Here is a 24,972-nt window from a genome sequence, read left to right on the forward strand (position 1 = left end):
GGCACAAATGCTAGCCGACTTTGACCACGATTGTGGAAAGGTCGGATTGCAGCTTAATCTCAACAAGACAATGTCCATGAAAAACGAACTGGTCCCTGAAGTTCCATTTGCTCCCAATGGAACGAATATCTCCGAATGCAGCAGCTATGTGTACCTGGGTCGAGAAATCAACATGAGGAATGACTTGGTGCCAGAACTGCGCAGGCAGATGAGAGCAGCGTGGAATGCATTTAAGAGCATCAGAGGTGGTTAAGAGAATGAACCTCCGACTACGGGCACATATTTTCGATTCCACCATTCTTCCTGCACTAACATATGCCTCAGAGACCTGGGCCCTACGCAAATAGGATGAGAATGCTATTAGGGTATCCCAAAGAGGAATCGAAAGAGATATGCTGGGAATATCATGTCTCACTCAAGTGAGAGAAAGAATTCAGAGAAGACCATTGGACTGGAGCTGTTACAGACTGGATTCCACGGGACGTCAGAAGACCTCGTGGCCACCCTCCAACTAGATGGTCAGATTTCTTTGTCAAATCTCTGAATAAACAATTTGAGGCTCTTTCTGTTCCTGGAGCAAGCAGGTATCATTGGGCTACACTAGCTCGCAACAGGGATAAATGGAGATGTTACTGGTGCCTGCTCAAGCAAATCGAAGATCAACGGGACTACAAGTGATACAAGTGATATATTTCTTCCATCTATATTATTTTTTCAGTATTTTTAAGATAAACTCATCCTACTGTGTATTTTAAGGAAGAAATGAATGAATTAATACTATTTTTTAAAAGTTTAGAATAGAAATTTGCTAGCTCTTGTTTCTTTCCCAGATTAGCAATCCTTTCCTCTGTTGCATAGAATTTTTATTTAGTCATTTTTATTAACTATAATATTTTATGTGCCAAGAACCAGAAATATACTTTGCATGTGGCTAAAGTTGATTTGAATTCCTGACACTACATATGCCCCTGCCACAACACTGCCATGTATTACTCGTGAAAACTAAGCCTGGAAAAGACCCTTTCTAGCCAAGAAATGTGGCCCGAAGTCCTCAAAAGTAATTATATACTTCAACTATAATTTCTTAGTGAAGCAGGATTGTTTTTAGTGAAATTATTTAGAAAGATATGAGGGAGAGAGAAAAAATGCATGTTCAAGAGAGAACACATGGCCCTGGAGCGATAGCACCACGAGTAGGCGTTTGCCTTGCACTCGGCCGACCTGGTTTCAATTCCCAGCATCCCATATGGTTCCCTGAGCACCGCCAGGAGTAATTCCTGAGGGCAAAGCTAGGAGTAACTCCTGCGCATCTCAAGGTGTGACCCAAAATCCAAAAAATAAATAAATAAAAGCAAGAGAAAACATATGCCTCTCTGAATACAAATAAGGGAGCAAAGGAACATTGACAGGAGGAAGCTAGACACATGTTCTAGGGACAATATGGGTTTGAAGAACAGGTCACAACGTTTCAAAAATGTAAATATTCTATGCTGTATGCCTCAAACTCTTCATTAGTGTTTTCTCATTCATTTTTTTCTAGCAGCAAATTCTTTTTTTACGTTTGTTTATTTGTTTTGTTTTGGGGCCACATCCTGCAGTGCTCAGGAAGTAATAGTAATTTTTCACTCAAGGATTACTCCAGGCAGGCTCTATGCCATACCCACCGAACTATTTATTGCTCCACCCTCTCCTGCCAAATTCTTTAATGAATACTTTTTGGTTGAACCTGCTCTGTCAGAAGAAGCAGATGACTGCATTAGCAGACACTTCCAGCAGATATATGCAACATTTTTGTTTCCATTTCTTTCCAAATTTTGCTCATCATTACATTATATAATAGCGATACTTTTGAAAGTAAGTCAGATGAAATAAGGAATTAATCCAGCTACCAATTTTACCAGATCAAGTATATACCTTTTCTAATATTCAATAGAGGGCATAGAGTCTCTTGCCCACATGCCTGGCTGTCTTCCCCAGGGCCCCTCAGAGGGGATGGGCTCCAGCTTTCCTCCCCACCCCAAGCAGAGCTCCCGGCGTCCTAAGAACACCAGAACCTAGCTACAGCCATGCTGGAGGCTCCTCTCTACAGGTTCAGACAGGCTTCATGCATGAAGGTACCGGCAGAGGAACCCAGGTGTGTGTAATCCCATCAACGGTCAACATCCAGAGACTTAGAAGCAAGCTCTCAGAAGAGAGTGATGCAGAGAGTCTCTTGTCCGAATGCCTGGCTGTCTTTAGCCTACCTCTCCCTCTAGGAGAAACTGGCAATCTTCTGAGAGTTTTCTGCCCCCATGGGACAGCCTTGAAAGCTCCCCATGGTGTATTTATATGCAAAATGCAGTAACAAGCTGGATCTCATTCCCCTGACCCTGAAGAGCCCCCAGTGCAACATCCTTAGGAGGGCCGAGTCGAAATAGACTTCAAAGATCTCAGGGAAAGGACAAAATGAGATGTTACTGAGCCCGCCCAAGAAATCGATGATTAACAGGATATTGTGATTGATTGTGATTGTGAATATTCAATATACAGTATGAAGATTCTGTGTTATCCATGATTTGCATCTGTAATTATGGTCATCACTATCACCCCGTTGCTCATCGATTTGCTCCATTTGCTCCATTGTGAGACTTCTTGCTACTGTTTTTCGCATATCGAATATGCCACAGTAATGCTAATTATTTGGGAGGGGAGAGCTCAACAGTACATGAGAACCTGGGGACAACTTCAAGTGCAAATTAGAAATTTGAAGTTCAACCTGGCATTCATGACTGAATACTACAGAATTATAGCTCCACTGACTCAGCTGCTGGAGCATTTTATGAATGAAACACTGTCACTACCAATACTGTAAATCTAGGTATCTAAATAAACACTTTTTTTTAAAGTTTGCTTTTATTTTCTCTTGCCTTGATCTTATGAATCTTAGCTCAAAAGGAAGCAAAGCTTTCTGTAAGATACATAACAATTAGTCCACTAAATTAAAAAACTCTGGCTCCCTCCAGATCAGTTTGAACTCCTCTTGCTTCTGAATCACCAGGATAAGAAGAATCAGTGTTGGCTATAATGTTGCTCCTCAGTATTAAGAGGAAATTATGCACAGTAGAGGCAAGGAAGAGTGCCTGGACTCCATTAGGAAACCTTACTATTATCAAACACGATTCAGTTCAATGGAAAATTATAATGATTCCATCATTATATTACTGGTTAAGATACTTGAGGAATAAAGGTTTAGTTCACCCTTCAATGTGAAAAACATAATTAACTGAGGTCCTTGAAGAAGACAATAGGAAATACAGAATGTGTATTGGAAGAGAATTTTATAATTAATCAATGACCTTGGGACCAGATATTGAATTCTGAAACATAATTAATATAACCATTTCTTCATTTTATTATCAATATATCTTTGTTGTGTATAGCAAAAGTCTGACATTTTCACTTTCTAATCACCTTATTTCATAGCATATTTATTATATTTCATAATATTTAGGTGCTATTAATTTTATAGCATGGTAATAGAGTGAACACTCGTTACTCAACCTCATTCAAGGAACTTAAAATTGAAATAATTTAATATTTCAACTCAAACTACTTCATTGAATGCCAGAAAAAAATCAGCCTAATATTTTCCCAGGTATAAAGTGAATTTCTTTGTGAAATAAACTTTAATTTTGAGTCATTAGGTTGAATAAATTCTAATTTATTACCTTTAGTGTGGGTTACTCTTATCTAATCTGTTGAAAACCTATATACAACAACATGTTTAAGTATCACCCAGTACTCTGCCTTGTTGTTTAGGTTGGAGCATTGACCCCTTCCGGCCTTTCAGTTCAAACTAATCATTTGATTTCAGTGGATCTCAACTCAATAGCTTTGCAATGGAACATGTACAAATGTATCATTTTTCCCCCTGAGCACTACCAAGTGTTATCTCTAAGCACATCACTAGGAGTAGGCTCTGAATACTACTCGGTATAGCCTCCCAAAATAAACAAATGAAAACTTTAGGATGTCTATGCTTCATTTCTTACCTTTGTTGGATTACTATCTTCTGAAGATCATGTTTATGTAAAATTACTATAAAGAATTGAGGTAATAAAATTCTATTAGGGGGTAGAAGTCAATAAATAGAAAAAAAATATTCTTCAAGTAATTTCATAATAAACATCCTTTTAGTGTATTTTCCAATGAATCTCAGTTTCTATATGTTTCTTTGAAATTAAAATAGAGGGGCTGGAGAGATAGCACAGTAGCTAGGGCATTTGCCTTCCATGCATCTGACCCCAGTTCGATTTCCAGCATCCCATATGGTCCACCAAGAACAGACAGAAGTAATTTCTAAGTGCAAAGCCAGGAGTAATCACTGTGCATAGCCAGGTATGACCCAAAAAGCCAACAAAAATAAAAAGAAAGGAAAAAAAGGAAAAAAAATAAAATAGATTTTTAGAATCTTTAAAATAAATGTATCTTATTATTTTGGCATGGAAATTGTATCACATGGTGTTGTAAATATTTTTAGAATAACAAAATATAGATTGGGATTAAGTTCTATTTTGCATAATATATTCAGATGTGCTCTAAACACAGAGAGAGATTGTGATAATGTAGGTAAGTAATATTGTATGGAAGTATGAAAAACAGTATAAATAAAATTTCATAAAAAATGTAGTAATGAGCAACACAAAATAGTTTCATAAAGGAAGATGGTTTTCGAGAAGACTGAAAAAAGGAATGAACAAGGAAAATAAAATACCAATGCTTGTTTATTTTCAAGATATTTATAAACCACGAAAAGCTATGATATTTATTATTCTAATTTTGTAATGTAATGATAAACATGTTTCAGGCTACTAGAGGTTTCCATTCTTTATGTACTGCTTTTCTATATTGCCAAATATTTTGCAAGCTCAAAGAGCTAAAAAGAACATCATTATCAAAGGAGACCATACATGGGGCAACCTGATAAAATAAAAGAGAAATAAAAATCCTATTGCAAGGTAATTATGGAATTGTACACAGACCTTTACAGGTTAATCAGGTCTTTGGAGATGAATGATACAGCTCTAAATTCAGTTGTTTACCTATAATCTGTTTTCTACATAATTCTAGTTGTGAAGATTTGACAGATAATAGGTAATTTGAGAGGAATGCTGACAGTAAACTTGTTAATTTATGTTAGACTTGCTAATAATTTTTAAAAAATCATGTAGTCAAGAGGTGAAACAGGGGTATTTAAAAAATTAGTGACTAGAGAAACATCTTCATGATCAAAAGCAAAATGAATGATCAAAAATGATGTTTGAATTTCTTGCCCACACATTAGGTCTAGTAAAACCTAACCTTTATGTTCCTTTTCTATGCTGTTTCTATATTTTGAGTTAATATCATAATAGAGAAAATATAAGATGAAAATAGATATTTAACAAGCTATATTTAATTATACTTAGGCTACTTATACAGCAGATGGATATAATATTATAATTTTCAAGGCTATAATTTTACTGTAGGATGAATATTTATATAAGATGGATAATTTCTTAATCTATGAAAATGTAAAAGTAAGTTGTAAAATTTAAGAGGTGAAATGAGTAATACTAAAATTGTGTTTTATATTTTTTAAAAAACTAGATCTGTAAAATTTTCAAGAAAAAGTGCATATTGCAAGCCAGAAAACTAACATGTGAATAATTTCTTTTAATTTTTTTCATGTGAATGAGTAGAATAAGCTCATAGTTTTCATTAATAGTCAAATAATAAAAAATTAAATATCATAAAATAAGGTTTCATAGAAAAATATGCAGTCAATTTTGCTATTTCAGTCAGTATCAATCACTGTTCATGTATTATTTATATATCTTTAGCAATATTGCATGTCTATTTATTTTTGTCTCAGTCACACAACAAAGTATCTAAGCTTTTGTGATCATATGGCTTTTCTAAAAGCATACAAAGAATAAACAGAAATTAAAATTTTAATTTACAGATCTTTTATGAGTTGAATATGCCGCATCATTTTTCCTTTTATCTTTACAATTAAAGTAAGACCATCAGTCGTTAATGTTTAGCAAGGGTGATCATAAATAATTTTCATCTCTTGAGTAAGTTATAAGGCATTAAATTTAGTTTGATTCTCAACAGAGCAGATCAATAAGAGATGTTCATATAAGAATTGATGTATAAACAGATGTATTTCTATGTTTCTATGTGACAGAATTGAAATAAAGTAAAATTCCTCTGCTTTAAAAAATCCTTAGTTTCAGGATGAACCGAGAGCCGCGGCACAAGAAGCAGAGCCTCCGCGCCTATTGACTGTGATCCTGAGGTCTCCTAACCCATTTTGGCACCAGAGCAGATTCTTGCAGCCATGCATTTTGACTGTGAACTGAGCTACAACCTCGTGCAGCCCGGGGAGGGATTTTTTTTCCCTCTCCACCCCATTTTTCTGAGCGAAAATGGCGGCAGCGGCAGCAGCCACGCGGTGAGAGCCACCCTCTAAGACCCCTCCACCAGGAGGTAGGACTCTCTTTAGTGACGTAGCCTGTAGGTGGTCCTGGGAGGGGGGGCGTTCCCGGCGCGCCTTCCGCCCAGAGATGAACCGAGAGCGGCGGCACGAAAAGCAGAGCCTCCGCGCCTATTGACTGTGATCCTGAGGTCTCCTAAACCATTTTGGCACCAGAGCGGATTCTTGCAGCCATCCATTTTGACTGTGATCTGAGCTAAAATATTAGAAACCCAAAACCCAAAACTCAAAGTCTTCACTCTTACCAATGAAGAGAAATTATTAGATGATGCCTATTCAGTAGGCCTGATTGTTGGGGAAAATTTCCAATCAATAATAGTGAGTTCTGTATGGAAATATGAAATGTACTCAATATATATAGGGGATAATGGGAATATCATTAGCTACTTAGATGGGGGGTAGGGTGGGAGGGGGGTGTATTGGGGTTCTTGGTGGTGGAACGGGTGCACTGGTGAAGGGATGGTGGTTTAATCAGTATTTGACTGTGACTTAAACCTGAAAGCTTTGTATTTTTTTTTGTTTTCACGGTGGTTCAATAAAATATTTCTTTAAGAAAAGAAAATAAAAATAAAAAATCCTTAGTTTCAGGTGCTGGGGAGATAGTACAGTGAGTACTCAGGGCACTTTTCTTGCATGTAGACAAACTTGTTCCATCCTTGGCACCGCATATGGTCCTGTAGCACTCCCAGGAGTGATTCTAGTCTAGAAATAACCCCAGAGTTTAGGCAGGTATGGTGAGAAAAAAAATGAAAAACAAAACAAAACAAAACAGAAAAGTCCTCAGTTTCTCAGAAGACCAGTAAGTGATTATAAGGGAACATGAATGTATTCGAAGGAAAATTATCTGCTTTACTCAAAGTCTACTGATCTACACATGAATTGCATATAAAACATAGTTCCATAACATTTAAGACTGGTGTTTGAAATCAACTAAGCAACACAGTCAAACTGACAAATAAAATTAACTGTGACAGAAGTTTAATCTATAAATATAACTAAACTTTTTTCTCCTCAGAATTCTAAAGAGTGGCAACACTGTAAGGGGTGGTAGAATAATAGAGAAGAAAGAAAGCAAGAGACACTGACCACTCCCTTTCTATCAGCCTGAACTTCTTGACAACAGCAAATTTTATCTATTTTTTTAAGGTAGATAATTTTTGTTAGTTTATTTTGTTACTTGCATAAAAAAAAAAAAAGCTGGGCCATTAAGCATTTTTTTTAGCCAGACTTTTTTTTTAAGCAAATAGTTTTGTTACTAGAGTCTGCAAAAGTGCATTGTAAGTCATTTGATTTTTCTTGTTGAGGGTCTTAGGGCCACATGCCAGTGAGCTAGTCAATCACTTCTGGTGTTTGGTTTTACTGGGGACCTTAAGAGGTGTTGGGAAACAAAGCAGGTTAGGCTGCTTTCAAGGGATGTGCCTGAATGAATCCCCCCACCCTTTTCTTTCTTTTTTTTTCAGCACAAGCAATCCACTCCTAACTAGGGCTGTCTTAAGGGGGGGAAATGTGAGCAAAATGAGACACATAAGCGCACACATTCCCTTAAGATACTATTTAATTCTTAGGAAAGTGACAGCATATATGGACCTTTGAGTTTGAGACCCTGTGCCCCAACTGATGCTTATACACTATTATCCTAACTAAAATATGGATTAAAAGTTACGCACACCCTCCATAATACTAGCACTGTGCCAGACACTGACATTGGTTATTATTGTCCTGCTAAATCTAATGTACAAATGTCAAGCTAAGTCTAGAGATGAGATGCCAAAGTGAGCAATGATGTCTTTCATTTCATAATTACAGTAAATCAGGTCTTCATGAATTAATTCTATACCATTCTTACATTAAAACCATGACAGCATTCGTTCATTCCCAATTTTACCTTAAACAATTTTAATGTAATAAAGCTCCATTAACCCTAATACTGTATTGATGACACATATTTGTGTTACTATCATATGAACTGATCACATTGATTTTGTTCTACAGACTAATTCATGCTTGAAATGTTCTCTTGTTCAGATGCCTTGTCCTTTAAAAATGTTAAATACTCTGAGAGTAGGATATTTTAATCGGTTAAAGAACACTGGAAAGTTTGTAGTGAATCTAATCACAAAAAGCTTTGTAAGGGTCCATCTCACAGTGATTCAATTAATTTTTTTAAAAAAATAAAAAAGTTCATATTGATATGAACTACAAAAAAAGAACAACATTTAGTGACAGAAATATAATGTTCTGACATGAAATAAATCAAAAAGTAAAGACTCTTGATTATTTGTTATCTTATAGACAAAAATATAAATTATTAAATATGATAGCTCTTATTCTACGTATAGTGTATTCATATCCATGACAGATATTGCCAATATATAAATATTGAGAAAAATTTATTCAAGGTGAAATGTGAACATTTTAGTTAGAAACACATTTTAAATAGTAAACATTTAAATAATGTATCAAATGTTATTAATAAATGAAACAATTTATGTTGTGATCAATTCTATACATTTAAATTTAAATGTGATTTAGAATCTAAATTTAAGCAAGGCAGCTTGTCAATGGAAAGACCAATATTGTACCCTTTGCTTAAAATTTTCATTATAGAAAAGCTGAAAAGGTATTATTATGAAAGACACTGAGTTTGCAAATGCTATTTTCAGGACTATGTGAGCAGTTCCTAGCACGGGGAAGGAAATGCATACTAGAAACATTATGAGGATCCTGAATCCAAGATACAAATCTCTTTTTACTATCCTGTATTTCTATAATGGGATATCACTTTCCCTTATGGCTGTGGAACTTTCCTTGTGCCATGGGGCATTTAGTATTTTTCTAATTGCAGGTTTAAAATATGCTCACTTCAACTCCAATTTTTTGCAAGTCTGAAAGAAGGAAATTAGATAAAACACTGTGAGTACTAAACCACAGAGAGTTTCCAAATATTTTACATTAGAATAGTTTAGAAGACAATAGAACTATGTTTCTTAATGTTTTTGTTCTTGGTTCCTATGTAGGTTTTCTTTTCTCTATGCCAGATTTTTATTTTTTGGTCTAGCTTAAAATATTTAAAACAGGAAATGGTATTCTCTTTTAGAATTTTAGTATGAGTTTTGAAAGCTAAATTGAAGTCTCCAGTAAAAAGACGTATTTAAGAAGTTATTTAAGAGTAGATGAGAAGGGTTTAAAAAAAATTTTTTTCAGTTAAAAACTAATAATGAAGCATTGACTTACAGGGCTTAAAACTGTAGTACTGAGTAATTTCATAGCATAAGCCAGTCATTTATTCCAGACACAAGTATAAAGACTTTCACTAATGTTATTAGTTGGATTAATGATGAATGAGAATAAATTAAGATTAACAAAGGATAATCTTGGGTATATTTGGGATACATTCTTATGTGAATATTAGGGCATGAATTTATTAAACACAAATTTGTGGTGTGACATATTGTTTCTTCTCAGTCACTCAGATAGCATCTTCCCCCACCCCCTCACCTCTCCCTTCTGAAAGAGTGATAAAAGGAAATAGTTAACAATTGTGTAAAAACACAAAAAAGAAAAAAGGGGCAGGCGAGGGGACCACCTCACCATGCCTAGGGCATAGGGCACAGGGCAGCGGCGGTCTATCTCTCCCGCCACCCACCCGCACATTCAGTAGTCTCCAGCAGCTTCCCCACCCCGGGGAGATTGATGACGATGATGAGGCAGGCAAAGGAAGGAACGGAGCCAAGCTGGTTGGTCTCAATCGCAGTTCATTTCAATCTCCTCTCTATACACTCCCGTGTCTCTCTCTGCTTCTTCCTCCCCCATCCTACTTCATTCTGCTTCTCCTCTGGATCTAGATCTTGGTCTAGCTTCTCCAGATCTCGCTCTGGGACTCGCACTGGGACTGGCCCCCCAACCCACTCTCACAGCCTGGTTAAATCCCTAAGAATGAGGGGTTGGGGTTAACACATAGGTGTGGTCACAATCAATAGGGTAAGTTCTTTCCCTCAAGGGATGCTCCTTCTAGGACAGATTCTCTTTCAGACACCCACCCAAGAGCAGAATCCCATGGGTGTGTTTCTCCTCTCCTTGTCCAACATATAAGTATTCATAATATTAATCATTTTGTTTAGACATAGCAAGAGAAGCATTAAGCTTATAGAATTGCTTTCCTGGGGTCATCTCGATCTCAGACTTCAGTGCTCAGGCCAGATTAGTGTTTCCTATCACTATCAGGATCCTAGTTTCGTCATTGCTTTTGGATCATGACATGACATGTCCATGACCAATCTCTTAACATATAGTTAAGCATTAGGAGCTTTGGCCAGGCCCATCTCGATGCCAGGGTAGCATATAATGCACCACTTGCCCTGGGTCCGTCCCGTCCCTCTTCGGGGCCCTGCTTAGGGGGGTGCTAGGAAGTAAGGGCAGCTGAGGCTTAAGTCGAGAAAGCAGATGCTGGGGAGTGAATAATATTTGAAGCCAATTAAATCCCATGTTACCAAAGCATATTAACAACTGCCTTTCTTTGCCCATACAAAAATGATATTGTTTTAAAGTAAACTATTCAAAAGACTTAGAGGAGAAAGACAATATTAACTTACAATACAAGTTCATTGTCCTAGCAAGGTCTGACCTTACAAATTAACAGAGTCTGATTAGGGGAAGAGCTGAATGACTAGTTAGGGAAGGGAGCATAGAAGTGATTACATATAAACAAAGGAATGGGAGTGACTCGGGAGCACTTTGATGGGTGTGACTGATATACCTAAGCTTCAAGTGGCAAGGGGAGCAGGACATACCAATGTAGTCTAGAATTGTTTAGAGATTATTACCAGATATGCCTAAACTCTGTGGCAAGGGAGAAAGGACAAACCAATGATATCCTACAAATAATGATTTGCTGTTGATCTTCTACTTTCCAGCTTCCTTCCAGAGAAATTTAGATACATTTTTGAATATGAGAAAATAATCTATTTTCTTCTACTACCTGATATACCATTAGATTTTTACATAGAAAAGTATTTTGTATTTTCTAACTATATTTGAAGAAACTATCATAGAATAAGAGTGATTACTAAGGCTGAAGTGATATCACTACAATGGGTAGGGCACTAGCTCAAATTTTGCTCCTGGTTCAGTGATCAAGGATGATTCCTGGAAGTACAGGGACCATATACAGTGTCAGGGACCAAACTGGGGCTGGTAGCTTGCAAGGTAAGTGCCTTAACCACTACAGTATTTCTCACTCTCAAAGTTTGCATCTTTTCATGCCTTTTATGTTATAGTACTTTGTATACTTTAATCTTCTTATTAAAGGAGGTTTTGCACAAATTTTAAAGTTAGGAGAATGACACATTATGGTAAAATTGATTCATTGGTCTCAAACAGTGCTCACATAGCAGAATAGAATGAGAGAAATTTAACTAAATTTATTTATTTTATAAAAAATATTTCATAAATTTGGTTAAACCATATAAATTTAACTAACCTGAAACTGTTTTATATTATATTCCCTAATCAACAATCTATTCCTAATCCTAACCCCAAATCTAATACTAATCCCAAATGTTTCTAGGTAAGCAGTATTGTTTTTTTCTTTTTTGGGCGGGTTACACCTGGGATGCACAGGGGTTACTCCTGGCTCTTCACTCAGCAATTACCCCTGGCAGTGCTCAGGGGACCATATGGGATGCTGGGAATCAAACCGGGGTCGGCCAAGTGCAAGGCAAACACCCTAACTGCTGTGCTATTGCTCCAGCCCCCTCTAGGTAAGCATTATTGATAGATTTATCTGTTCTTGTGATATTCGAATCTACGGGAGTAACTACAGGAGTAGCAAAATCAGTAATTATTTTCAAAAAAATTTTAATTTATACCCATCTGTAGAACATATTTCTCTCTGTTTTGTTTGAATTTACTGCATTGTTTTTAACTGAATATGCCGTTTTGACTATAATTTAGATCTACTCTGACATTATTCCAGTCATTTATGGTTGTTGACCTCTTTTTTATCAAGAGCTTAAAAATTGTTGTAATTATGTTCTTTGTTCTTTCAATCACATTTGTTTTATCTTTTGCTCTAATTTTGCTCTAAAACTACAAATACTCTAATTGTTTTGTTTTTGATGTTTCCACTTAAAAAATGAATTACCATAGGATAGTGGTTTTTGTAATAATTTAGTTTATTAGTTTAGTTTATTACAAATTATTTTGATGTAGCAACTTTCAGATTTAATATTGTAATTTTAAATAAACAGTGTTGACACACTCATTTCATGAGTATATCTTGGTCTGGACTCTGGGTATTTGAACATCCACAGAAGTTCAGGTAGAATTGAAATGTTTCATCTAATCAGAGTACATGTTTATGTGTGCATGATTTCCTGGGAAAGCATTCATAATGTTCAACAGATTTTAATAGAGAGTATTGTCATAAAATCTTAATTAGTATATGTCATTTTATATGTAATCAAATATTTCTTTTTCATAATTATCTCTAAACTCACAAAAATTAAGCAGTTTTTTAATCTTAGTGATTTTAGAGTTGCTGCTTTTTTCTAACTTTATTTTCTTAAAGTTTTTTCCATCATTCTCCAGACAAAACAGATTCTTCTCAATCATAATTTTTTTTGAGTCACAGTGTTTCATTTTCTGAAGTAAATAATACATCAAGCATAGAGTGTGTACATCTTTTCCAGGGAGGGGTAATGTAGAATGTGAGATGAGAATTTTGTTCTGCCACTGCCTTTGTCAGCCAGAAACAAGAAAAAATGTGGATATAAAAATCTATTGCCCTAGTGGAAAAGGTAGCAGGTACCTTTAGTTTCAAAATATATACCAGAATTTTTGTTGCTCTTTATAGTTATGCCTTTCTGTCAAAATAAGTATGACTATTATATCTTGTCATTTCTGTTTATTTTAGTGAAAAATAAAGAACATTCACACATTATTGATGAGTTAATTTATTATTTTTCTGAGGCAAGATGGGGAGATACTATCAATTGTTTTCACAGATATTAGTAAACCTTTTAATCTTGTTTTTAGGAAAGCTAATAAATAGGATTTATGTTATTTTTAACTAGTTTTTCATCCTCCAATTTGCTACTTTTCAAATTACAAATTTGCAAGAGTTCTTTGTCCATAATGTGTTATATATTCATTGTATTTACTATATCATATTGAAAACTACAAATAAAGGTTTATATGTGCACATACGCATAACATGTATAAACTGATCACTGTATCACTGTTAACCCACTGTTCGTTGATTTACTCAAGCGGGCACCAGTAGCGTCTCTATTACACTTAGCCCTGAGATTTTAGCAGCCTCTCCTTACTTGTCTTTCCCAATGATTGGAGGCTCTTTCAGAGTCAGGCGAATGAGTCCTATTACTACTGTTTTTGGCATATTGAATACACCGCGGGTAGCTTGCCAGGCTCTGCCGTACAGGTGGTATACTCTCGGTAGCTTGCCAGGCTCTCTGAGAGATATGTATATAACTTTTATTGTATTTAGGATATGAATACACCATGGGGAGCTTGTGGGCCATAGGCTCCCTGTAGCTTGTCAGGTTCTCTAAGAGGAAGAAGTAGGCTATTAGATGTCGCATGGCCGCATTGTGACTGCACGCTTCTGGGAGCTTGGTTTTATAGTCTATGGATGATGGATGTTGATGGGATTATACAGGCTGGGGGCAGTTTCTGGGTGTGACTGCCTTGTATCACTTGTCATCCATTGATCTCCGATTTGCTCAAGTGGGCACCAGTAACATCTCCATTTGTCCCTGTCACATGTGAGTGTACCCCAATGATTTCTGCTCACTCCAGGAACAGGAAGAGCCTCAAATCGTTCATTCAGGGTTTTGACGAAGAAATCTGACCATCTCGTTGGTGGGCGGCCACTAAGTCTTTTGACATCCCGTAGAATCCAGTCAGTAACAGCTCTAGTCCAACAGTCATCTCTGAATAGCATTAAGTGTCCAGCCCACCTGATTTTTGACGCCTTGGCAAATGAGACAGTATCCCTGATTCTTGACCGTTGACTGAGATCAGAACTCCAGATTCCCTCTCTCACTTGAGTGAAATGTGATACTCTTAGCATGGCTCATTTGATTCCTCTTCCAGATACCCAAATATCATTCTCATCCTGTTTGTGTAGGGCCCAGGTCTCTGAGGCTTATGTTAGTGCAGGAAGAAAGGTGGAGTCGAAAAGATGTGCCCGGAGCCAGAGATTCTTCATCCTCTTAATCACTTCTTCGACACTCTTTAAGGTGTTCCATGCTGTTCTCTTTCTCCTGTGCAGTTCTCGAACTTCTTGTTCCTCATGTTGAGTTCTCGACCCATGTACACATAGCTGCTGCATTTAGAGATGTTTGTTCCATTGAGAGCAAATGCAACGTTAGGGACTAGTTTGTTTTTCAAAAACATCCTTTTGTTGAGATTCAGCTGCAGTCTGACCTTTATACACTCAAGATTGAATTCGGCCAGCATTTGTGCTGCTTGGCTAATGTTTAGTGTTACTAGAATGATGTCATCAGTGATGCAAAGGTCGTGTAGTTGCTGGCCGTCTATCTTCACTCCTTTTCCTTCCCATCCCAGCCTTCACATGATGTTCTCGAGGGTGGCATTGAAGAGTTTCAGTGAAATGGTATCACCCAGCTGGACCCCTTTCTTTATGTCAATGATCACTTCATTGTAGAATGATGATATCCTGGTGGTGAATCCGTAATACAACTCGCGAAGGATCTTGATGTACTGAGTTTGAATGCCCTGTTTTGTTAGGGCTTTGATGACCACTTCAGTCTCAACAGAATTGAAGGCCTTCTTTAAGTCGATGAACGTTAGACAGACCGGCATCTTGAACTCTCATGAAACTTCAATGAGTTTGCTCACTGTGTGGATATGGTCTATCCTGCTGAATCATCTTCAGAACCCGGCTTGCTGGCATGGTTGTCCTTCATCTAGTGTTCTGCCTATTCTATTCAGGATGACTCGAGTGAACAACTTGTAGATGACAGACAACAGGCAGATTGGGCGATAGTTGCCGATGTCATGGATGTCTCCCTTCTTATACAATAGAATGTTCCTGCTGATTTTCCATTGGGATGGAATCTTGCATTGGGACAGGTAGCATGTGACTGCCTAGCTACTTGAAAATGGGGGATTTGTGTTGAACAGGCCTATTCTGATCTGAGCAGCCTTGGAGATCTCGGCCCCAGGTCCTGCACACCTGGGTTCCTCTGCTGGTTCCTTCATGCATGAGGTTCATCCGAATGTGTGGATAGTGGCCTTGAGCATGACTGTGGCCTGGTTCCGGAGGTCTTCAACTGTTGAGGCTCTGCTCAGTGCGGGGAGGGAAAGACAACCCTTCCTCTCTGAGGGGCCCTGGTGAAGACAGCCAGGCGCAGGGGCATTGCTCTATTCTGAGAGCTTGGTTTTATTGTCTCTGGATATTGGACATTGATGGGATTATACGACACTAGGGGCAGTATAAACTGATAATAGTTTGTTTCTCTGACCAGTAATTCAGAAGAAAAATACATCAATATAAATGCTTATCCTTTAAAAAGATGATACTTCTATTATTTTAATTTGATTAGGTATAGATTGAAGTTGGAATAGTATTATTAAGGATAGGGATTGCATTTACTGATTATCATTGAACTCTATATTATTTCAATTGTTTCTATGACAAATCAGCACGAATTTAGTGACTTAAGACAACATAAATGTGTAACTGAGATTTCAGCGCATTAGAAGCATAAAATAAGTATTATTAAGACAATATCAAAGATGCTTCAAAATCAGAATTTCTCTAATTAAATGTCATTTTAGAAAACATAATATCAAATTGTAATGGTATCACATCAGAAATTCTTTCTACATGTACAGATTCTGCAAATTATTTTGTGAACATTCAAAATTAAATGTTTGCTATGTATGTTGTAGTTAATTTGCTGTTCCATTGTTCTTATTGTAATAAGCATTAACATATCCCTATTTAAAAATTCAATTTCAATAATTAAACTTTAGTAATATTTCCAAAATATAATTTTCATACCTGTTCATTCATTGGATAATTTTCTTAATGAATTTTGCCCTAATCCAAATTTAAACAAAATGTTAGAAAATATTAAAATTTTAATAATTCATTTGGTAAGATTATTCTGAGAGTAATGGAATATTTTAAGAAAGTTACTCAAGGCTCCAAATGTCTTAAATCTGATCACTGACATGCAAGAACTGAAGCAAGCACAATCAATATCAACCTCATTACTCTTTCTTTTTAGGTCAGGATATTTCAATTTTACGCATCTATACATACATTTATAAATATACTGCCTACACACAGTTAGAGTCATAATATGTTCTTAACCATTAGTCTAATGCTAGTCACCTAGTCTATTTGTTTCAGGGGGAGCAGTACATGAGACTACTAAAAGAAACAAAAGTAATGATTTTATGTGAATAGAAAAGGGGGTGGGCAGGTGAGCCTGAGACTATAACCCAGAAAGCTTCAATATATCTACTTCCTGGAAAAAAGCAGACTTTCACAAAGTCTGTCTCACCTAACTACTGGAGCATGCTCAGTAAATGAAATTCTAACCCTATTTTATTTTTCGCAACAAGCTCAAGATACATAATAACTTATACAAAGCCTGAATTCCTGCTTAGATAATAAAGCATCAAACATCAAGCCAATATATAATCCTTATACACATGTGCCATTTTAGCACCATTGTCATTGGGCTAACCCATTATGCTACTTAGGCCCATCCCATTACACAAAATTCATTTCCATAGTTACCGCATTCTAATAACTTCTTTCATCCCAAATCCAGAATGCTACTCTATTCTCCCATGAGAGAGAGAGTCCAGACCCAAATCTCGAGCACATGATATTTCTGTAATAAGCCCTGCTGTTGTGTTCTGTACTGCCTTATCATTAAACTGCTTTTCAGAGAAAGAATTTAGTTCTTCAAGTAGAAGTCATTTTCAAACCTTTTTCAGGACTCAGAGCACTAAAGCACCAAAGTGATGTCAGTGGGCCCCACAGGTGACTTACATGAAGTGGGGAGGAGAAAAAAGGTCACTTTCTCCCCAACCACCTCTACCACCGGGGACCCAGAGTTACTGGGTTCTTGTCTTCGCTCAAAAAATTTCAGGAGTAGACAAGCAGTGAAGTAAACAGATTTTATTTAGAGGCTTTTGAGGATAGGAGGAAGGAATAAGAAAGGAAGAGAGGTAAGAGTCATGCATTCAAGAGAGAACAGGGCCTTCTCCAAGGGTGGAGGAAGCCTTGAATGGGCTATTGGGCTGGCTTTTACAGGTTCCTCTTGATCCTGGGTGTTCTGGAGTCGCCTTTGGGCTGGGTCACTGAAGTTAATCAGAATAACAGAGAGGTCCTGGGGGAGGGGTCCTTTCATATCCTCAGTGTCTGATGGTTTCCTCTGGTCTTTTGTCTTCTTGAATCTGCAAGTCTTAAGATTCTCCTTCCCAGAGAAAGAATCTGAATTTTCATTATCCATGCCTTTCCCTATCTACCTACCTACATCAGAAGTACATTGGATCTCCTGTGATTCAGGGTAGCAGGGCTAACATCCCAAGGAGAACAGGTGAAATTTCTGGTTAGCTGATGGCCATCTTGTAAGACAAAGAGAGTAATTGCCAGGTCAAGGAATTCAGGCGAGTTCTCCTTTACTTTCTCTGAGGGACTTAGGTAGCTGGTACTTACTCAGATTCTCCCATCTCCGTTTTCTTGTAACATGTGTGTACATACTTGCATGGTAGAGATGAACTTGAAATGCTGATATGAAAGCATAGGAAAAAAATAAAATTTTATCTATAGGTTCATGATTCTTTGTTTTACTCCACATATTTCAGCTGGTCTTTAGATTGAACAGAAGGGCCAGAGAGATAGTCCTGTTTGCCTTGCACGCAGCCTATTCACGTTTCATTCTGACAACCCATATGGTGCCGTAAGTAACACCAGGGGTGATTTCTAAATGCAGACGCTGAGCATCTCCAGTTGGAGGTCAAAAACCAAAACCAAAATAGGTTTAATAGAAATATTAATTGTTTAAATATTATCATGAATGATGGGCTGAAACTATAGTACAGTGGGTAGGATAATTGTCTTGCATGCAGCTGAACAGTTAGATCCCTGACCGCCTCATATGGTACCCTAAGGACAGCCCAGAGTGATCCCTGAGAGCAGAGCCAGAGGGAAACCATGATCATAAGATCAAACAAATAAAAATAAATTACAAGAAAAATCGCAAAGCCATAGAGTTGATACAGGGGATCCTATACTTGCCTTGCATGCTGCTGACCACCAGTAGTAATTTATGAGCAATGAGAGCTGTGCCTTCACCACAAATATTTTTTTTTAAAAAATGCAAAAATAAATTCTATCATTAGAAATGATCAAGGGTCTACCCTGTGGTTCTCAAATAGCGTGACAAAGTCATTGTGTTTTTTTCCCCAATATTTACTGGAAAAGAGGAAGGTTGTGGTTGTCTAATTTTGTTATTTCAATAAGCAAATTCTCTTTTCCTCTACAATATCTTTTTTTTGTATTGGCACTTAGAAGAACTTTGTTTGGAGGCATAATCAGTTAATTATCCTAATCATTAACAATTTTTCACTTTTCTCTTGCTTCAGATCAACACATATTTTCTTCTTTTACTTTTTCCTACCTCCACCTGGGTGTTATCTGTAGCACCACATGTGGTGCCCCGAGCAGCACAATGAGCAGCTCATAATCCTAAGCAGAACCAGGATGGATCCCTGAGCACAGAGCCAGGAGTAAGACATGAACATGGCTGGGTATGGCTCAAAAATTAAAAAAAAAATTGAATGAGTGACACAATGCTTTACAGATAAGCATCTAAAAATGTTCATGGTCCAGAAAGCAGCTGTATAAGGTCCATTAAGAGCTGTTTTTTTTTTAATCGGAAAAACATCAAAAGAAGATCCATCCTTTTATCAAAAGCCAGTGACTTGGAAATAGCAAGATACTTAAAACATAAAAATAACAGGTTGAGTAGAGCAATGACAGGGCCAACTAAAATGAACTTGAGACTCACATACTTTGATCTTATGAGGAGTGATAAAGCCAAGTGGGAATTGTGTGGTATTTGCAAAGTAAACACACTTAGAAAATATAACCATAACCAAGCAAGGAAAAACAGGAAAGTAGAGACCATGCTTCATGAATAGCAGATATCTAAGTACGGGGAAAGTAAATTATAAAGCTATAGAAATAAGGACTGCCTGCACGAATGCCTATAATTCACATAAAAATATGTCAATGTAATTGTTTATTTTAAGAATTTCACCTAATGGTCTGAATTCAAAAGTTAAAAGGGACAGAGTAGCAAGACAGAATGGAAAAATGAACTCAACCTCTGATAGCGAGAGAGAGAGAGAGAGAGAGAGAGAGAGAGAGAGGGAGAGAGACAGAGTCATGAAGCAATAGTGTCTTAAAAGGGGACAAGACCTTTATCAAACAAAACTAACTTCAGGCTGAAATGATATAAGAAGTTATAACAAATAATTCAGAATTTCAAAACATCATGTTAGATGATTGTGATCAAATGTATTGCAACTAAATTAGAGAACTGTGTTGGGATATAGCTCTAAATATGTTAGGCCTGACTTTGGTTTGTCCTTTCTCCCCTTGCCAATAGGAGCTTAGGTATATCAGTCATGCCCATGAAAGTGCTCCCGAGTCACTCCCATTCCTTTGTTTATCTGTAACCACTTCTACCAGTTTGTCTGCTCTTCCTCTAATCAAACTCTGTTAATTTGTAAGGTCAGACCTTGCTAGGACAGTGTACTTGTATTGTAAATTAATATTGTCTTTCTCCTCTCTTATGTCTTTTGAATCGTTTACTTTAAAACAATATCCTTTTTGCATGGACAAAGAAAGACATTTATTAATATGCTTTGATAACATGGGATTTAATTGGCTTCAAATATTATGCATTCCTAGGCATCTGCTTTCTCGACTTAAGCCTCAGCTGCCCTTGCTTCCTAGCACCCCCAAAAGCAGGGTCCCGACCAGGGATGGGACGGACCCAGGGCAAGCAGTGAGTTATGTACTACCCTGGCATCGAGATGGGCCTGGCCAAAGCGCCTAATGCTTAACTATATGTTAAGAGTTTGGTCATGGGCATGTCATGTCATGATCCAAAAGCAACGACGAGACTAGGGCCCTGCTAGGGCTAGGAAAGACTAATCTGGCCTGAGCACTGTAGTCTGAGATCAAGGTGACCCCGGGAGATCAATTCTATAAACTTAATGCATCTCTTGCTATGTCCATACAAAATGATTTATAATATGAATACCTATATGTTAGTTGGACAAAGAGAGGAGAAACACACCCATGGGATTCCGCTCTTGGGTGGATGTCCTGCTGAAAGAGATTCTGTCCTAGTGAAAGCATCCCTTAAGGGATAGAACTTTACCCCCTATTGATTGTAACCACACCTATGCATAAGCCCTGGCCAGCTGCATCTGGAGCCGGATGCGGGGGATTTAAGGTGGCTGTATGAGGGGTCTGGGGGCGAGTTCCAGGGCAGATCCGGGAGAAGCAGAAAGAGAGAGAGAGACGGGAGTGTATATAGAGAAGATTGGAATGAACAGCGATTGAGACCAACCATCTTGCCTCCGCTCCTTCATTTGCCCTGTGCCTGGCTCAGTGCAGTGAGGTGCTCCTCCCGCCCCCGTTCTTTTTCTTTTTTGTGTTTTTACACAAGCTGGATATATTTTAGAGCATTGAAACCTCCCAAGACTGAATAAAAGAAAATAGAAAATTTTATCAGATCACTAACTAGAATTAAAATCAAAACAGTTATCCAAGCTCTCCTCCAAAATTGAATTCAGTGCAGACAGGTTCATAAATGAGTACTTTCAAACTCCTAAGGAGAATCTTTCTCAAACTCTTTCAGAAAGCAGAAGAAATTAAAATTCTTACCATTTTTATGAGGCCAGCACTATACTCATTCCAATAGAAGACAGAACAATGACTAAGAAAGTTAGGACCAAGTTACATAATATTCAACATGGCAAGCATTCACAATAAAATCTTAACAAATTTAATGAGATAATAAAAAGATCATAGACCATGATAATCAAGTGGGATTTATCAAAGGCATACAGAATAGCTCAGTATCACCTATCACCTATCATCCCTTTGCTCATCAATTTGCTCAAGCAGGCAACAGTAACATCTCCATTTGTCCCTGTCACGAGCTAGTGTAGCCCAATATACAAAGGCTCAATATACAAAGTCAATGTATGTGATATACTACATCCATATAAAATATTAAAATAATGATCATATCAATTGATATAAACTATATCATATAAGTTTCAACAGCCAGTTTTCATAAAGCTTTCAATACACTGGGGATAGAAATAACTTTTCTCAGTGAACTCCATTTATCCCAAATCCTTATCTAACACTATGCTCAATGCTGAAAGATTAAAAGCCTTTCCACTAAGATCTAGCACATGATTTGAGATGGAAACTTCCACAACTATTATACAACACAGCATTGGAAGTCCACAGCAATTAGGTTAGTGAAATGAAAAGTAATTCAGCATGACAAAAGAACAAACTACCATTATTCATAGATTATTTTAAACTGCTTAGCCTCATTGAAAAAATAAATAAATTAAGCTAGATATCTACTCACACCATACTCAAAATATAATTCAATATAGATGTAAGAGCTTTTATATTAGACATTATTACATAAGGAACATCAAGGAAAACATAAAATATCTCAGCTATTCGACTCAAAGTTTTCAATGTGCCAACTAAATTAGCTAAGAGAATAAAAGTTGAGATGTAAATGAGCAAGAATAGCGAAAGGCTTACACACTATGAAAGAAACAAAGGGTAAGCATCAAAAGATTCCCTACTGATTGCAACAAAATAATTACTCATCATACTTTGAAGAAAGATTGATGTCCATGATATATAAAACACTCACAAAGCTCAACAACAACAATAATACTTAGAAAACAAAATGGGAGAGGAGCTAAATCGGTCTTCACTCAAAAAAAGACTTATAGACAGCTGAAGGACATATAAAAAGTTAAAAGTCACTCATTATCAGAAAACTGCAAATCTAAGCAACAAAGAGCTATAAATTCACACCAGATAGAATGGTTTATACCTCAACGTCTAGAAATAATGCTGCAGGTATGTGAAGCCAAAAGGAACCCTCATTCACTGCTACTGGGACTGTCCTTTGGTTTAGCCTTTGTGGAAAGCAATACAGACTTCTCAAAAAAAGGGAAAACAGAATTTCCATTTGACTGAAACATCTATTCCTGAATAACCCGCTAAAAAAAACGTAAAAAACTAATTTGTAAATACATATGCACACCAATGTTTGTTACAGTCACGATCATGATCACAAAATCTCGTTGATCACTGATTTCTCGGGCGGGCTCAGTAACATCTCATTTTGTCCTTTCCCTGAGATCTTAGAAGTCTATCTCAACTCGGCCCTCCTAAAGATGTTGCACTGGGGCCTCTTCAGGGTCAGGGGAATGAGATCCAGCTTGTTACTGGATTTTGCATATGAATACACCATGGGAAGCTTGCAAGGCTATCCCATATGGGCAGGAAACTCTTAGAAGATTGCCAGTTTCTCCCAGAGGGAGAAGTAGGCAAAAGATATCGTGCAGCCGCTTTAGAGCTTGCTTTTAAGTCTCTCTCTGGATGTTGACCTTTGATGGGATTACACACACTTGGGTTCCTCTGCCAGTACCTTCATGCATGAGGCCTGTCTGAATGTGTGGAGGGGCCCTCCAGCATGGCTGTAGCTAGGATCCGGTGGTTTTTGACCACCTGGAGCTCTGCTAGGGGTGGGGAGGGAAGCTGGAGCCCATCCCCTCTGAGGGGCCCCAGGGAAGACAGCCAGGCGTGTGGGCAAGAGACTCTCTGTTTGTTACAGTACTATTTCAAATAACTAACAATTTAGGACAAAGAACCGCTGAAAACTACAAACAGCCGAGTGTGTATATATATATGAGATATGGTTGATGGGGCTGGAGAGATAGTACAGTGGAAAGGGCACTTGACTTGCAAATGACTGACTAGGGCATCCCATATGGTCCTCTGTGGACCAACATAAGTAATTACTGAATGCAGAACTCTTGAGTATCACCAAGTGTGACCCAAAAAGAAAAAAAAAAACATTTTTTTTATGTGGTTGAAAGTTAGAGCAATAATACTGTGCCAGAGGGCACTTGTGTTATACATTCAACCCAGGCTTGATTGCCATCAGCCCCCATGTATGGTCTCCTGATTCCTATCAGGTATTATCCCTGAGCACAGAGCTATGCAAGGTGTCCCCCACCTCCCAAAATTGAGGTATATGCACAAAACAGAACATTCCTCAGTAATGAGAGAAGTTGTAATTTATTGTTTTTATTTATTTATTTATTTATTTATTACGTTTCAACTTGGGTAGAACTGTAAGGTATCAAGTAAAATGAGTCAGAACAAGAAAGACTAATACTAAATTTACTAACTCACATGTTAAATACAAGCAAAGCAAGACAATGACCATTTGAAACAAATCTGGAATATTGCAAACGGGAGTAAAAGCTGAGGCTACCAAGGAAGGAGAAAAGGAAGAGAGGACAGTAGCTGATCGATAAAGGTACTGCTGATGGATTTGGTGCAGCAATATTGTAAGTACAAAACAAGTCACTGTCACTGTGACTGTCATCCCGTTGTTCATCTGTTTGCTTGAGCGGGCACCAGTAATGTCCCCATTTGTCCCTGTTGTGTGCTAGTGTAGCCTGATGGCATTTTGGGGACTCTTTCAGGATCAGGGGAATGAGGACCTTCATTGTTACTGTTTCTGGCATATCCAGTATGCCACAGGTAGCTTGCCAGGCTGCTATGTGGGAGGGAACAGTAAGAATGCTATTGGAAGCCACGCTGCCTCAACAAAAAATAATTGGAAAAATTAAAAAGATTAGAGAGTGGCAACAATTAAAACTAATGCCTTCAAAACTGGCCTGTCAACAAATAATGAAAACATAATATATATTGGCAGGTCGCGTACAGAATTCAACCAATAATTGCATATCAGACTCTACATGAAACACATATACAGAATATATAAATGTTTTAAACTGTTTGAATTCTAATTCAACAACATTAAAATTGCATCAAACTGGTCATCAATTGCTCTTTACTCAATTTAGAAGACTCATAATACAAAAATAACAGCATCCATGTCAACATTTTGGAGACACCAAAGGCTCAAGTACTTAAAGCAGTGTCTCAAATATGTTAGGCACACACAAAGCTGTTTTTTTGACATTTAATAACCCCTATCCCTAAGTTTCAATGTCTGTTTTTATGCAATAATACATGCAACTGCTTTCCTATTTAAAATATATGTATTAGTCAATTATAGAATATT

General features: G+C 37.3%; 1 pseudogene; it reads right to left on the bottom strand.

The window, feature by feature from the left end:
- LOC129405030 (uncharacterized) overlaps positions 1-24,972 on the bottom strand; it is a 314,505-nt pseudogene that overhangs the window by 134,100 nt on the left and 155,433 nt on the right.

Source organism: Sorex araneus, chromosome 5, assembly GCF_027595985.1.
Source record: "Sorex araneus isolate mSorAra2 chromosome 5, mSorAra2.pri, whole genome shotgun sequence".
NCBI lineage: Eukaryota > Metazoa > Chordata > Mammalia > Eulipotyphla > Soricidae > Sorex > Sorex araneus.